We start from the raw sequence: 15,990 nt of genomic DNA, 5'->3' as shown, positions 1-15,990 counted from the left end.
TTGTGGATACTCCCGCCAGCTGGTCCATGCAGGGTCTGAGTGCCCGGTCTCTTTCTGTGGGGTCCCCCTTAAGAAGGCGGATCTGGGTGGTGCCTGTGTGTACAAGTGCTGGGATTGGTGACATTGTTTGACTGCCCTTCTGTTCAAAGCCAGTGTAGAATTCATTGATCTCAATCGGTGAGGGATATACTGTTGCCCACGATTCTGTTCGAATTTGCTTCGTAGGTAAATGGAAAAGCCCTGGGGAAAATTGATGCACAGAGAGATCTGGGTGTTCAGGTCCATTGTACCCTGAAGATGGCAACGCAGGTCGATAGAGTGGTCAAGAAGGCATACGGCATGCTTTCATTCATTGGACGGGGTATTGAGTACGAGAGTTGGCAGGTCATGTTACAGTTGTATAGGACTTTGGTTCGACCACATTTGGAATACTGCGTACAGTTCTGGTCGCCACATTACCAAAAGGATGTGGATGCTTTGGAGAGGGTGCAGAGGAGGTTCACCAGGATGTTGCCTGGTATGGAGGGCGCTAGCTATGAAGAGAGGTTGAGTAGATTAGGATTATTTACATTAGAAAGACAGAGGTTGAGGGGGGGATCTGATTGAGGTCTACAAAATCATGAAAGGTATAGACAGCGTGGATAGCAAGAAGCTTTTTCCCAGAGTGGGGGACTCAATTACTAGGGGTCACGATTTCAAGGTGAGAGGGGAAAAGTTTAAGGGAGATATGCGTGGAAAGTTCTTTACGCAGAAGGTGGTGGGTGCCTGGATTGCGTTGCCAGCGGAGGTGGTAGAGGCAAGCATGATAGCATCATTTAAGATGTATCTAGACAGATACGTGAATGGGCAGGGAGCAGAGGGATACAGATCCTTGGAAAATAGGCGACAGGTTTAGACAGAGGATCTGGATCGGCGCAGGCTTGGAGGGCTGAAGGGCCTGTTCCTGTGCTGTAATTTTCTTTGTTCTTTGTTGTTTGGGATAAGAGGAAAGCTGAAGTTATAAAGGAGTCAGTCAACCACTTATGTATACTAGAGAAACAGCAAATTGCAGTGGGGTTAGAAAAAAATAAATGCAAAGAAGACAACTGGAGTTCGAAAGTGAAATTAAAGAGCAGGAGTTGAAGAACAAAGATAAAGAAAGGGAAAGAAGAGCCAGGGCAGAACAGAAAGAAAAGGAAGTGAAACAGTTTGAATTACAGTTGTAAGCATAGGAAAGACAAAAAGAAAAAATAGAGAAAGTTGAAACTTCAGAAGTTGCAATTTAGACAGGATAGCCAACGTAAAATGATGGAAATGAAGAAAGTAGATTGGCTTAGTGAGGAGAAGGGTGATGATAAATAAACCAATCGTAGCCAAAGACCTGATAGGAAGAGATAAAAAAATTCAAATCATTACCAAAATTTGGTGAAAAAGATGCAGAAACCTTTCTATTTCCTTTGAGAAATTGGCTAAAAGGATAAATTGGCCAGAGACTGTGTGGGTAGTGTCAATGCAGACCAAGTTGGTGGGCAGGGCAAGTGAGGTGATTGTAGGGCAGTAAGAGGAGGTGTCAGGAGACTATAAAAATGTAAAACAGGCATTTTGAGTGCCTACAATTTGGGACCATAAGCATATAGAGAACGGCTTAGTAATGCAAAAAAGGAACGTGGTCAGAGTCATATTGAGTTTGAAAGAACTAAATAGAACTACTTCGATAGATGGGTGAGAGCATTGACGATAGAAAAGACATATGAGGATCTTAGAGATGTTATTATGTTGCAGGAGTTTAAAAACACACTTCCAGAAATGACAAGAACTCATGTTGAGAAACTGAAAACTAAAATGGCGGGAGGAGCTGCAGAGATGACGGATAAATATGCTTTAGTGTATACATCCAGCTTCCGAAAGTAATTTCATTCAACGAGGGATAGACATTTGGAAAGATGGAGATCCTTCAATGAAAAACAAAAAGTGGATTACACTGGGAACGGTTTGCCACATGAGACAACAGAAACCCAAAGGGTGTAAAAGAGGTGAAAGACCTCTTGTGTTTCCACTGCAATAAGGTGGGATACACAAAGTCACAGAACTGCTGGATTAAGGGAGGCCATGGCAAAAAGGATGTGGTAGATGAAGCTAAACCAATGGGATTAGTTGAGGTAGTGAAGGAAATCCCAAGAGAAGTTGCAGAGCTACAGGACAGTGCACAGTCTAGTCATGAACTGAAAAGTAAGATAGTGCTTGATCTTTTCAAAGACTTCACCTGTGTGGGTGAGGTCCACTCAGGTAGAAGAGGGGGAGTGGGTAAAAATGTTAACATAGTTAGAGATGTAGGAGCTGGTCAGTCTCTAATAAAAATGAGATGAAAATATTTGCACTCCTTGTGAATTGTTGCTTGAGAGAGTGATAATCTGCAGAATAAGTGGAGAGCGAATGAGTGTTCCCTTGTGTAAGGTAAGGCTAGAAAAAACAATCAAGACTGGGGAAATGATAGCGAGAGTGATTGAAAGAGTGGCTATTCCAGGAATACTGTTTGTTCTTGGAAACGATATAACCCAATCAAAGGTGGCAGTGATGCCCATTGAAGCAGAGAGGTTGAAAGAAAACCAGGGAACTGTGGGATTAAAAGGAAAATACTCTGGATTTTTTCTGGACTGTGTCGTGACAAGGTCCCACAGCCATAAGTTAAAACAAGAAGTGAAAACAAAAGAGAAAGATGAAGGAGTTGAGTTCCAGTTTTCTGACACCCAGTTTGATGAAATGGTAAAGGGAAAACCTCAGCAGGGAGAGGATCAGGCGGAAGTGTTTAGTTCTAAAAGACTAATGGACTTACGCCAAAAAGATGAGACAACAAAGAATTTGTATCAGAAAGCCTACTCTGAAAAAGAAATGTTATCACCTTAAGGATAAAATGCGAAGGTTGAAATCGAGAACCTTGGCTGGTTAATGCAGATGAGAAATGAGCAGAAACTTAACAGATTGTGTTGGCAGTAGCGTAGAGACAGGAATAATTGTGGGTAGCACACAAATTACCTGTAGGAGGTCATCTTGGAGTGAGGAAGACTCAGGCTAAGACACAAAAGAATTTCCTTTGGCCTGGATTACAGAAAGATGTGGTTGAATTTTGCCGTATCTGTCATATGTGTCAAATGGTAGGAAAGCCACAGGCAGGAATAAAACCAGCGCCTTTGATGCCAATTCCCCCATTTGAAGAACCTTTCATGTGGGTTATCATTGATCATGTAAGTCCCCTCCCTAAAACCAAAAGAGAGAGCCAGTGTTTACTGACCATAATAGATGTGTCTATTAGATTTCCAGAGGCAATTTCATTACGGAATGTCAAGGCAAAAAGAAGTTGTGGACGTATTACTTGCTTTCGTTACCCATTATGGATCACCCATGAAGATTCAGTCAGACCAAGGGTCTAATTTAAATGCTAAACTATTTAAGGAGATCATGGATAGTTTAGGCATCAAACACTTTAAATCAAGTGCATACTATGCTGAATCCGAGGGAGCATTGGAAAGGTGGCATCAGACCCTAAAGACATTGCTGAGGGCTTATTGCCAGGATTACCCAAATAATTGGGATAAAAGTATTCCATTTATATTATTTGCTATGAGAGATACTCCAAATGAATCAACTCAGTTTACTCCATTTGAATTGATATTCGGACACAATGTAAGAGGGCCTTTAAAATTAAATAAGGATAAGTTAATGGGTCCTAAATCAGAGATCTTACTGTTGGATTATGTACCTGAGGCGAGAGAAAGATTAAACAGAGTAGGTGAATTAGCAAGACAATATTTGAAGGTGTAACACCATCTAAGAAAGCAAGAAGCAGATAAGAAACCAAAAGTTTGTACATTTGCCCATGGGGTTAATGTATTAGTGCTATTACCAGTTGTGGGTAATCCCTTCAAAGCAAGGATCAGTGTTCCCTATTAGATTGAGAAGAATTAAGTCAGGTGAATTATCTGGTAAAGATGCCAGAGCGGGAAATCAAAATTGTATAGGGTATGTCATATGAACTTGCTGAAGCCATATGATGACAGGGGAAGGGGACCAAAGAAACAGGTATTAGTTACTGTCATTCAAAGTGAGGAATCAAATCCAGATGATGTGGATTTTGATGTGCCTCAGATAAATTGAGGAAATCCTTAAAGAATGGGATAGGACAGTGACCTATTTGTCCCAGTTATAGAGAACTGAAGTGAAAGGCTTGTTGCAGCACTATCAGGACATAAGTGGAAATAGAATGGGGGATAACTGGTAACATAGTAGATGAGATTGATGTAGGGAATGCTGTTCTGATAAAAAAAAACACCCTTACAGGCTTAATCCTTTTAAAGGAGCATACGTACAGAAGAAAGTAGAAGCAATTCTCTAAGGAGATACAATTGAGCCAAGTCAAAGCAGGTGGAGTTTGTCGGTCACGTTGGTTCCCAAACCTGATGGTACTCAACGATTCTGTATAGATTATTAGAAGGTCAATGCTGTGAGTAAATCAGACTCATATCCAATTGCAAGAATGGAGGACTTTGTGGAAAAAGTAGGACAAAGTACTTCCACAAAGCAATGTGTGCAGTTTTGGTCACCACATTACCAGAAGGATGTGGACGCTTTGGAGAGAATGCAGGGAAGGTTCACCAGGATGTTGCCCAGTCTCAAGGGTATGAGCTATGAGGAAAAGTTAAAAAGACTGGGATTGTTTTTCACTGGAAAGACGGCAGCTGAGAGGAGACCTGATAGAGGTCTACAACATTATGAGAGGCATAGAAAGGATGGAAGGTCAGAGGGTTTTTTTCCCAGGGTTGAAGTTTCAATTATAAGAGGACACAGGTTCAAGTTGAGAGGGCAAAAGTTTAAGGGAGATGCATGAGAAAACTTTTTCATGCAGAGATTGGTAGGAGCCTGGACTGCACTGCCAGAGGAGGTGGTGGAAGCAGGCACATTGGCAACATTTAAGAGGAGTCTAGATGGTTACATGAATAGGGAGGGAATAGAGGGATACAGACCGAATAAGGGCAGAAGGTTTGTTTTTTAGTTCAGTCAGTGCATGATGATCGGCACAGGATTAGAGGGCCGAAGGGCCTGTTCCTGTGCTGTACTTGTCTTTTGTTCATTTGTTCAAAGTTGGACTGGCACGTACCTTTGTCGGAGAGAATGAAAGAGGTTTCTGCTGTATCAATTTAAAGTAATGCCCTTTGGAATGAAAAATGCACCAGCCACTTCTCAAAACCTCATGAACAGAGTTGTGTCAGGTTTGACTGATTGGTGCTGTCTGTATAGATAACGTAGTAATCTTTAGCCATTCATGAACAGATCACATGGCACATTTGGCAGAGCTCTTTGAGAGACTACGGAAGGCAAAATTTGTCTTAAACTTGTCAAAAACAGAATCAGCGACAGTTGAAATGAAGTTCTTAAGGCACAACATCGGACATGAACGAATAACACGACTATCATTGAGGAATTTCCAAGACCATCCTTGAAGAAGGAAGTGCTACGATTGTTAGGATTGAGTGGATTCTGCAGGGAATTTGTGCCAAACTTCAGTAGTGTTCTGGCACCACTGACGGATTTGTTAAAGAAGAACACGAAATTCCAGTGGACAAGAAAAAGCCAGGAGGCATTTGAGAATTTAAAAGCAATATTAACCAAAGCACCAGTTCTAGCCATGTCAAATTTCTTGAAACCCTTTAAAGTCACTATCAATGCAGGCAATGGAGGGTTGGAGCTGTGTTGTTACAGGAGGATGAATGTGGCATTTGTATCAAGTGCGTAGGAATCTCCTAAAAGGGAACTCAACAATTGAAAGGATAATCAATACTTTTCAAAGCAACTCAGTAACCACCAGAGATAATATTCAACCATTAAAAAAAGAGTTATTGAGTTTGGTACCGCCCTTACATTATTTACAACGTAAATATTAAACGTTGTATCAGAGATGATTGTGTAATCTTGAACTGTTAAAGGGTTAATATCTGTTCTGCTGACATATAAGAAATTAGGTGCTTCGTGTGTGCCCCTGTCTCGCAGACAAAATGGGGTAATCTAATTATACTCTGCACTCTGTAAATGTTGAATTAAGGCTAAAAGGATAAGGAACTACCTCGTCTTACGCATTGTTTTTGGGCAGCTAACCTTTGTTTTACTGTTAGATGATTAAGTTATGTGATTATGGGGGAGAAAAAAATTGTATCTTGTATGCATGTCTGATTGTGCTGTAAAAACCTATATAAAGGGAGGACGGTTCCCTTACAGACAGCATCGCTTGACACGGCTCCGCAAGCCCTGCGAAGATTGTTAAGTGATCCTCCAAATCTTGTACTTGCTTAAATGAACTGTGGCTTTTCACAGAAGTTGGTGTATTGCATTTGTATCAAGTGCGTAGGAATCTCCTAAAAGGGAACTCAACATTTGATGGCAGCGATGGGATTCCAACATATACGGAACTTCTAGACGGACTGAATAAGTGATCACCTGTGTGACGGTGACATGAGACGGATGGGCCCACAAAGTAAGATTTACCTTGATCTCTCTCATTAACCTATCACACAGTTGACCCCTCGTCCCCTAGAACTCTGTAGTGACGGAATCTCCGAGATAACCTACGCACTTGTACGCTGACGAGTTCGTCTCAGGGAGGTTAGAGTCCTCCTAACTGTAAGTACCGGGAATTCAGGGGTTAGAGTCCTCCTAACTGTAAGTACCGGGGATTCGGGGGTTAGAGTCCTCCTAACTGTAAGTACCAGGAATTCGGAGATTAGAGTCCTCCAATACCGGGGTTCGAGTCCCTGGAACGTAGTACCTAAGGTAAAAGATAACTACAGTGTCTGTCTCAACCACCCTGCCTTAGACCGGTTGTTAAGAGGGGAAATCCCCCACGCGAAGGTCAGGACCCTGAAGTGGGTGAGGAGACCAAGGACACTGGACTTGTATATAGAAATAAGTAAGAAGTAGAAGCATTAGAATGGGACAGACGTTGGCTAAGTCGGGTGTCGGAATCCCTTTGCATCGGTTATGTTGGGATGACCCGAAAATGAAGAATGGTTCAGACGTCTGTCGGCATGCCTAAATAAGAAATTGGGAAATGAAATTTGGCCAATAGGGGGAACTTGGGATGTAGATAAATTCATAAAAGCGAAGCGGAAATTTGGAAACGTAATACGGGGACAAAATGGAAAACTTTAATATCCACGTGGAGAAAGACTGCTGAGGAAATAATGAATAAATCTAAACAGGCCAGCTGGGAGAATAATGCACGTCGGAGAGGGATTAGAGTATGTGATCATGAGGGGAGGTGTTGAGGCAGCAGTGTGAGGATTATGATATGAGTAAAGCAGAACAGGAAAGATTGAGAAAGGAGAGACAAAATAAGGAATCAGGGTTGAAGTGTCAAGCCGGTTCATCATGTGGGAATAAAACGGAGGTACCTCCTGACACGTCTGGTCTGACAATATTGTTCCAAAATAATGATGCCTATGACCAGGAGGAGGATTGACAAATTCCGCCTAGTGCCCCACCTTCCCAACCACATCAGCCCATATACCCTAATCCCTCTGCCAGCGTTCCACCACCACCACCTCAGCCTCAGTTCAAGGACCAGCAACCACTACCCCCACCCTATTCTCTACCACCGTCCGCCCATCTACAACCTGATCCAGGTTCCACTCCACGTACCCAGCTAGTTCCCCCCGGAAATGTTACCCACCCCGCTGACCAGAACCAGACTTCGGGAGGTTTCACCGATCCGGTCACTTTCAGAACCCGATCAAGAACCCTGAAAAGGCAAGAGACTAACCCTTTTGAGACACATAGGGGACAGAACAATTTATCCTATAACACTGACACAGACAGTAATAGTGAACATGACGAGCCTCAACATTACGACCCTGAAGACGAACAATGGTCCGGTGAGGCTATAGAGGGACCGGTCGATTCCAGTAATTCTTACCAAAGACGAATGGGAAAGGGTTCCCATGAACGCAGACAAAGACAGTTCCCTACACGGACAGTCCCTAACCCAAACCCTGGACAGGGAGGCCAGGCCACCATGCAGGTTTACAAACCTTTGAAACCCCAAGAGATGTGCTTAATCATGTCCCAAGCCCCAAACCGAAAAACAAGCCCGGAGGATTTTATTGATTACATTATAGGGACGATCCAAATGTATCAGGCCATGCCTCAGGATCTTTTCAGTCTGTGCTGTATGGCATTGACCCCCAGTGAGGGATCTGGATGGAAGGTCCATTTGGGACATGATGATTGGGCGGCCTTTGCTGAGTCAATTCCCCAGCCAGGGGCCCAAATCCAAGCAATCAGGGGGGCTCTTCAAAAGACCCTGCAACAACTGGTGGACGTAACTAAAGTATTAGAATGCCGCCCAAGTCAGGGAGAGGAGGGTTCAGATTTCTGGGATCTGTTCTGCTCCACATACGCCACCTATGCAGGTGACACCGCTTATAATGCAGGGAACCCTTCACCTCAATTTAATGCCCTACTGTTACAATGCATTCAAGAAACAGTTGCCACCGCTATTAGGACTAACACAATATGGATTGGCTGGATAACACCCTTCCGGAATTGAGAAGGGCGCTTACTTATTACTGGAATAGCAATAAACAATCTAAACCAACTAAGGTCAAATATGAAATGGTACAGCGTCCTCCTCGTCAGTCCCGTCACAGGGGCTCAGATACTCCTGTTATAGACCCTGACACCCTCAGAGGCCATCAAATGGAACCCCAGTATTGCGTCCGGGGATGGGTCGAGAGATATAGCCATGGGTATATCACTCACCCAAATGGTCCCAGTGCACCTCTTTATGGGCCACCCTACGCCCTTTCCCTCCCTTTCCATAACCATAACAACTACCCGCCCCGTAGTGGTCCGTCCTGGTTGCCAACACCAAAGCCAACACAGAGCTGTTTTAAATGTGGGGGCAGAGATCATTGGCAGCGAGACTGTCCGCAGATACAGCAACAAAATAGACCCCAGGGCAGGAGACAACCTTTCTCTGCCAGCAATCCTTTCTCAGTCTGACTATCCTCCCTTTCAAATTTCCCCATATTGACTAGGGACCCTGAGGATGAGCCGATAGTATGCTTGACCGTTGAGGGCAAGGAAATCCCCTTTATGATTGATACTGGAGCCACAGCCTCAACTCTTGAAACCTCCTGTGTACGCCAGCATGGGTTTAAGCTCTCATCCGTCTCCATGAACCTTAGTGGTCTAACTGGGCAGGAGGGACCATGCCCCCTGACTGAACTACTAACTGTCCAATTCGACCCCGAGACCTGCACTGTCCAGTTCGCCCAGACCCCTGATTTAGGGATTAATCTGGCAGGAAGAGATTTGTTGTGTTCCCTCCAAGTCGAAATTCTTTGTCTTGACGAGGGTATCACCATTAAAAATAATATCACTAAGAGACAATTTTGGATTTATTCCTCTCCCCAATGGTGGGCTGTTGATTTGAGGCCGGAGGATTTTACTCCTCCTCTGCAGGCCCTTAATCCCCACGTAACCCTTGGTTATGACTCCACTGGAGCTTCCACTGAGCTGTTAGCCACCTTTGCTCCCTTTCTAGGGTCGACTGTCACTGTTACCATTACAGGACACATTGAAGGTAAGGAGGGATCAGCCTTCTTGGTGGACGTTCCCGTCCACCTCTGGCACCAACCAGGTTTAGTTTCTCCCTATATCACCTTGTCTGTGAATAAGGGATATAAAGCAAAGGCCCTGGGATTCTTAGCTCATCGCTTACAGCAGCAGTCAGACCCCAGTGTCACTGATATGCCCCAACAACTGACCGAGGGGAGCTTAACTTATAATTCTAACCCTTTCACCGTAGGGGGCCCACTCTGCCACCATCAACCCCAACATGACCCTTCGGAAGAACCTTTTCCCGATCTCTGGTCGGTCTCTAAGCATGAAATAGGATGCAACCCCGTGGAGCCTATAAAGATCCAGACTATACCAGGAACGAAACTGCCTTCAATACCTCAGTACCCCCTAAGGCCAGAGGCAATGGAAGGGATAACACCCTTGATTGAGTCGTTCCTCCAGCAAGGCGTACTAGTTCCCTGCCAATCACCCTGCAATACCCCCATTTTACCTGTGCCAAAACCAGGACGCACAGAATGGAGATTAGTGCAGGACCTCAGGCAGATCAATAAAATAGTCCAGCCTTTACTCCCGGTTGTGCCGAATCCTGCGACGATTCTTAGCAGCATCCCCGCCAATGCCTGTGTTTTCACCCTGGTTGACTTACAGCATGCTTTCTTTGCTATCCCTCTAGCATCAGATTCCCAATATTTATTTGCCTTTACCTTCAAGGGCCAGCAGTACACTTGGACGCGCCTCCCTCAGGGATTTGTCCATTCACCCACCTTATTCTCCCAGGTATTGCACTGGCAACTTTTGGAGCTTCGGCTCCTGGACGGCTCTACCATTGTCCAATATGTAGATGACTTGCTCCTAGCTAGCTCTTCGGAATCTGCTAACATTGCAGATACCAACCGTCTCCTGAATGCTCTCCATTCTTGGGGGTATGTCATACCGCACACCAAAGTTCAGCGCACTCAGCGCCAGGTCAAATTCTTGGGAACTTTGCTCAGTGCTTCTGATAGGCAATTAACCCCGGAACGTATCGCACCCATCCTAGTGACCCCTCTGCCCACAAGCCCCAAGCAAATGCGTGCCTTCTTAGGCTTAGTTAACTACTGCCGACAGTGGCTCCCTAACGTAACATTACTCACCAAGCAGTTAACCCCTTTGGCCTCAAGCAAGGCTCCAAAGATCTTCACCCTATCGGAAGAGCAAAGGTCAGCCTTCACTGAGTTAAAAACGGCCCTTGCCAGCACCCCAGCACTCGGAAGACCTTTGTATGACAGGCCTTTCCAGTTGTATGCCAGCATCCTAGAGGACTGTGCAACCGCTGTTTTAACCCAAACCCACGGGGATCGCAGGAGACCAGTGGCCTACTACTCGACTCGTCTTGACCCTGTAGCCATGGGTCTCCCACCTTGCTCACAAATTCTTCCCGCTATCTACTCCCTTGTAATGGCCGCTTCCAATATTACTCTCCAGCAACCCCTGACGGTCTATTCGTCACATGCTATTGTAGCCCTCCTGACTTCCCATCAGACCCAACATCTTACACAGACACGATTAAGTCGCTATGAGGTAGCTCTTCTTAATAACCACCTGCTGACTTTCTCCTACTGCTCAACTGTCAACCCAGCGACCTTCCTGGGTACCCCACCAGAAGAGCTCATAGAACCCCCCCATGATTGCCTTTTGCGCAACCATTTCTTAACCTCCCCTCGACCGGACCTTTCTGATGCCCCATTACCCACACCGGATCTTACCCTCTTCGTGGATGGTAGCTCTTCAATATCACCCTTAGGAGTTTCCCTTTCAGGATACGCAATTGTGAACCACACAATCACTTTAGAATCAGCCTCCTTCGATCCTCCGGTATCTGCTCAGAAAGCAGAGCTCTTTGCTTTAACAAAGGCTTGTATCTACAGGACTACAGGAAAATCGGTAAATATATACACGGACTCATGATACACCTTTGGCGTGGCCCATGACTTCGGCCAGCTATGATCACAGCGCGGATTTCTGACATCCTCAGGGACACCTATTCAGAACTCACTATACGTCCAAAATCTCCTCAAAGCCATCCTCCTCCCCAAGCAATTGGCCATAATCAAATGTGCGGCCCATGTAATGGACAATATGGATATCAGCAAAGGCAATACCAGAGCTGATCGAGCTGCCAAAGATGCTGCAACACCATGCAATTCTATTGTGTACTCTATGAACCGGCAGGCGTTAAATCGTCCACCTGCCTCAAACACAACGGGCATACCAGACATTGTCACTGTGCAGCGTTTACAGGGGGATGCCCCTGACTCAGAAAAAGAAATATGGAAGACGCATGGGAGTTCGCACTCTGCGTCAAGAGGCCTCTGGATCACTCCAGTTGGCCAAGTGTCTATACCTGATGCTTTGTTACCAATGCTTATTGACTGTCTTCATACTGATACCCACCTTGGCAAGGAGGGAATGAGTAATAACATGTTACGTACCTGGTGGCACCCCCGATTGGCTGAGGCAGCCCAGAAGCGTGTTAGGTCATGTCTGACATGTCAGCAAAATAATGCCGGCCAAGGAATGCGGTGCGTAACAGGGAAAACACCCTTGCCAGGTGGCCCATTTGAGTGTATTCAGCTTGATTTCATTGAATTGCCACGTGTACATTCCTATAAGTATTGTCTTGTTATTGTTGATGTATTTAGCAGATGGATTGAAGCCTTTCCAACCACTAATAATAAAGCCTCAACGGTGGTAAAATTACTACTGACAGAGATCATACCGAGGTTTGGAGTGCCTCGACAGATTAGTTCAGACAATGGCCCCCACTTTGTAGGGAAAATCAACAAAGAACTATGTGAGGTGTTACACATCCAACAACAATTCCACTGTGCCTACCACCCCTAGGCCGCAGGGATAGTGAAAAGAGCTAACGGAACTCTCAAAACTAAATTGACTAAGCTAACATCCGAAACCGGCCTTAACTGGCTAAAGGTTTTGCCTTTAGCTCTGTACCACATGAGAATAACACCCCACTTCACTACTGGATTCTTGGCCGCAGAAATAATTTATGGCCGACCGAGTAGGACCCCTTAGGATGCCAACGCAGACCCACCTACCCACGTAGACTTAAATATTATGGGAGAGGAAATGTAAAGATACTTTCAGCAGCTAACATCGTCTCTAAAGTTTCTTCATTCACAGGTAAAGCATGCCTTCGGACCACCATCACAAGCGATGGATCAGAGCTCAGACGACCAGAATGAATCCCCCCCACTACAAACGGGAGACCTCATGCTGATCAAAGACTAGGATCACCCCAAGCTCGGACCCAGGTGGAAAGGACCATTCCAAATACTTCTCCAGACTCTGACTGCGTTTAAAGTCAAAGGGCAGAATCACTGGATCCACCTAAGTGACTGTAAACGATGGGTTCCCTCACCATCTTGAAAATAATCATTGGACTAAGTATTGTTCTGACTGTGAGTGGGTTGGAGGACAATTTGTTTTATAAGACACATATCCTACTGCATGGTAATTGAACAGTGTGTTATCCGCTAGCACAATCTGTAGAAGCCTTGTTTGTAGCAACCCCAGGATGGAACCCTCACCAACTCTATGAAGTAGATTATCTGGTGAGCCTTGCCAAGGGAAGAGAGGAACCTGGAGCAGGGGTGTGCAGGGTAAATGTGTAGAATTGATAAGTAATGGCCCCTCCAATTGTACAGGCACTAAACCTAAGTCTGGGAAGGAAGGGACCAACTGTACGGATCCTAAACAGCTATCTGCTTTGTTTTAATGGTACTGGAAGTTGTTGTGTATATGCCTTAGTAAATGTCACCCACCAGCCCCATGATGCTTCCTGGCCCCATCAGTGTGTAAAACGGACTTGTACAACTAAAGGAGGGCTGTTGAACTGCCCCTGTTTGGAATCAAAACCGGTAAACATGACTTCAGGCATACATTGGACTTGTGGGAGTTGTAATGGCACCCACGTAGAAACGGGGTATGGGACATTTCCGTTTCACTCCTCAGACTTCCAACCATTTGAGGGTCAATCCTCCTGGAATAGTTACAAGATAGTCCGTAAGTCCGTTACCTGCTACCGTGCTAAGAAGGGATTCGTTTTCCTTCTCAATGGGACCTTTTCTACTGCTACTCCAACTTTGCCGGTGCTGTTTGCTGTTGGGACCATTGGGCCTCTCACGGTCCCTTGTCCCCAACGAGCATATACTCGACGATGAATTGTCACACGCTTCATAAGCAAGGAGTTTTGCGCTGACTGGCAGGATCCAGTAACCCTGGGCTCTTCCTTGGGACATGGCTTCCTGGGAACTGTCACTTTGGGAGGCTCCTCAGGGGTGGTGTCCGCTAAAAACCAAAACTACCTTATATGTGGACTCACCGCCCTTGGAAATAGCACAATGTGGGCATTGGAAGCAGTAAATCAAGAATTAGCTGAACTTCGGCTCTATGCTCAGCAAACCCGGTATGCAGCTGGCTCAACAAGGGGGAGTCTGTACAATAGTAGGAGACAAATGCATCACCCATGTTACGGACGAATCATACAACATAACCCACGCCATCCAGTCTATTAAAAAAAAATTGGATGATTTCAGACAAGGTAAAGGAGATGACTGGCTAGGGTGGCTACTGGGAGGATGCTGGGGATCCTATTTACTGCATGGGCTAGTAATTTTTGTTGTTATAATCATTGTCTGTTGTGTGTTAATAACTTGCTTAAATACTGGCTTTAAGATTCTTACGAATAAGCTGGCAGCGCTTTTCTCAGCCCCCATTTAGTTGGTTATCATGGAATGATAAAAGGAGGGAATGAAATGTTAAAGGGTTAATATCTGTTCTGCTGACCTATAAGAAATTAAGTGCTTCGTGGGCGCCCTTGTCTCACAGACAAAATGGGGTAATCTAATTATACTCTGCTCTCTGTAAATGTTGAACTAAGGCTAAAAAGATCTCGCAGACAAAAGGTGGTAATCTAGTTATACTCTGTTCTCTGTAAATGTTGAATTAAGGCTAAAAGGATAAGGAACTACCTCGTCTCACACATTGTTTTTGGGCAGCTAACCTTTGTTTTACTGTTAGATGATTAAGTTACGTGATTATGGGGGAGAAAAAATTTGTATCTTGTATGCATGTCTGACTGTGCTGTAAAAACCTATATAAAGGGAGGACGGTTCCCTTACAGACAGCATCGCTTGACACGGCTCCGCAAGCCCTGCGAAGATTGTTAAGTGATCCTCCAAATCTTGTACTTGCTTAAGTGAACTGTGGCTTTTCACAGAAGTTGGCGTATTGCATTTGTATCAAGTGCGTAGGAATCTCCTAAAAGGGAACTCAACAATCTGATCACAATCATTTGACATTTCTGGAAAGATTTAAAGGCAAGAACACCAGACTATTTCATCGGAGCCTCATGTTACAAACATTTAATTTACAGATTGTACATTTTGCAGGTCATGAAAATGTTATTGTGGATGCATTATCATAGGTTTAAAAGAAATATGTACATATAAGATACAAGCAGTAGTATTCAATGTTATATGTATACACAATTAAAAAGGAAGGTGTAACTCTAGATTAATGAACTGTGGATCTATTAATAATGACGTTAAGGTTTAAAAAAATGAAGCCATCTTTTTGTAATGATGGTTCTTTTTTTCTTAAGGTGGGGCAGTGTGGCAAAGTCTGATGGAGTACGTGTGGATTGGAAGGTAGGATGTTAGAATTTGGTGTTTGTAAAAAAAAAATGATGTTTATAAAGTGAAAGGTGGAAAATAGTGCATGGTGCCCTTGAAAGATGATGTGATTTTTCTGGGCTTGGAGATATAAAAGATATATGCGAACAGCAGCGGCCACAGAGAGTTCTTGAAATTGAAACATTTGTATCAAAAGGCTAAACTGTTATCAGGCAAAGCAGCATTTTTACCAAGACAACAGGTTTTTAAATTTAGGCAAATAGTTTCAACCAGGCACTGAGAGACTAAAAGTGCCAATTAAATTTAAATCTGATGGCTTTGACAACTTAGGACCAATCCTGATGTAAGAAATTGATAGGTCATCAAGGATATAAAATATGAGGGCATTTGAAAATTGGTATGACAGCAACTGCCATCTGATAGAGTTAACAACCATCAGCTCTAAAAATAAAATCGCTGCCTCTGACATAAATCTCTCAGCCCTCAGAGCAACCATCATTTAATGAAAGATACAGCAGCATTCTCAGCTAACATTCCTTATGTAAAACTTTGACAGAGAAGGTGTTCCTGACAGCATTTCAGCAGCAAAGACACAGAACATTAGGGAGATGTATACTAGCAGTAATTTCGAAGAAATGAATTTTTTTTTATTTTGTTAATTTTTTTCACTGTTAGAGTCAGATAAATA

Source organism: Rhincodon typus, chromosome 25, assembly GCF_021869965.1.
Source record: "Rhincodon typus isolate 14 chromosome 25, sRhiTyp1.1, whole genome shotgun sequence".
NCBI lineage: Eukaryota > Metazoa > Chordata > Chondrichthyes > Orectolobiformes > Rhincodontidae > Rhincodon > Rhincodon typus.
The sequence above is the reverse complement of the archived record's forward strand: the minus strand, read 5'-3'. Positions refer to the sequence as shown.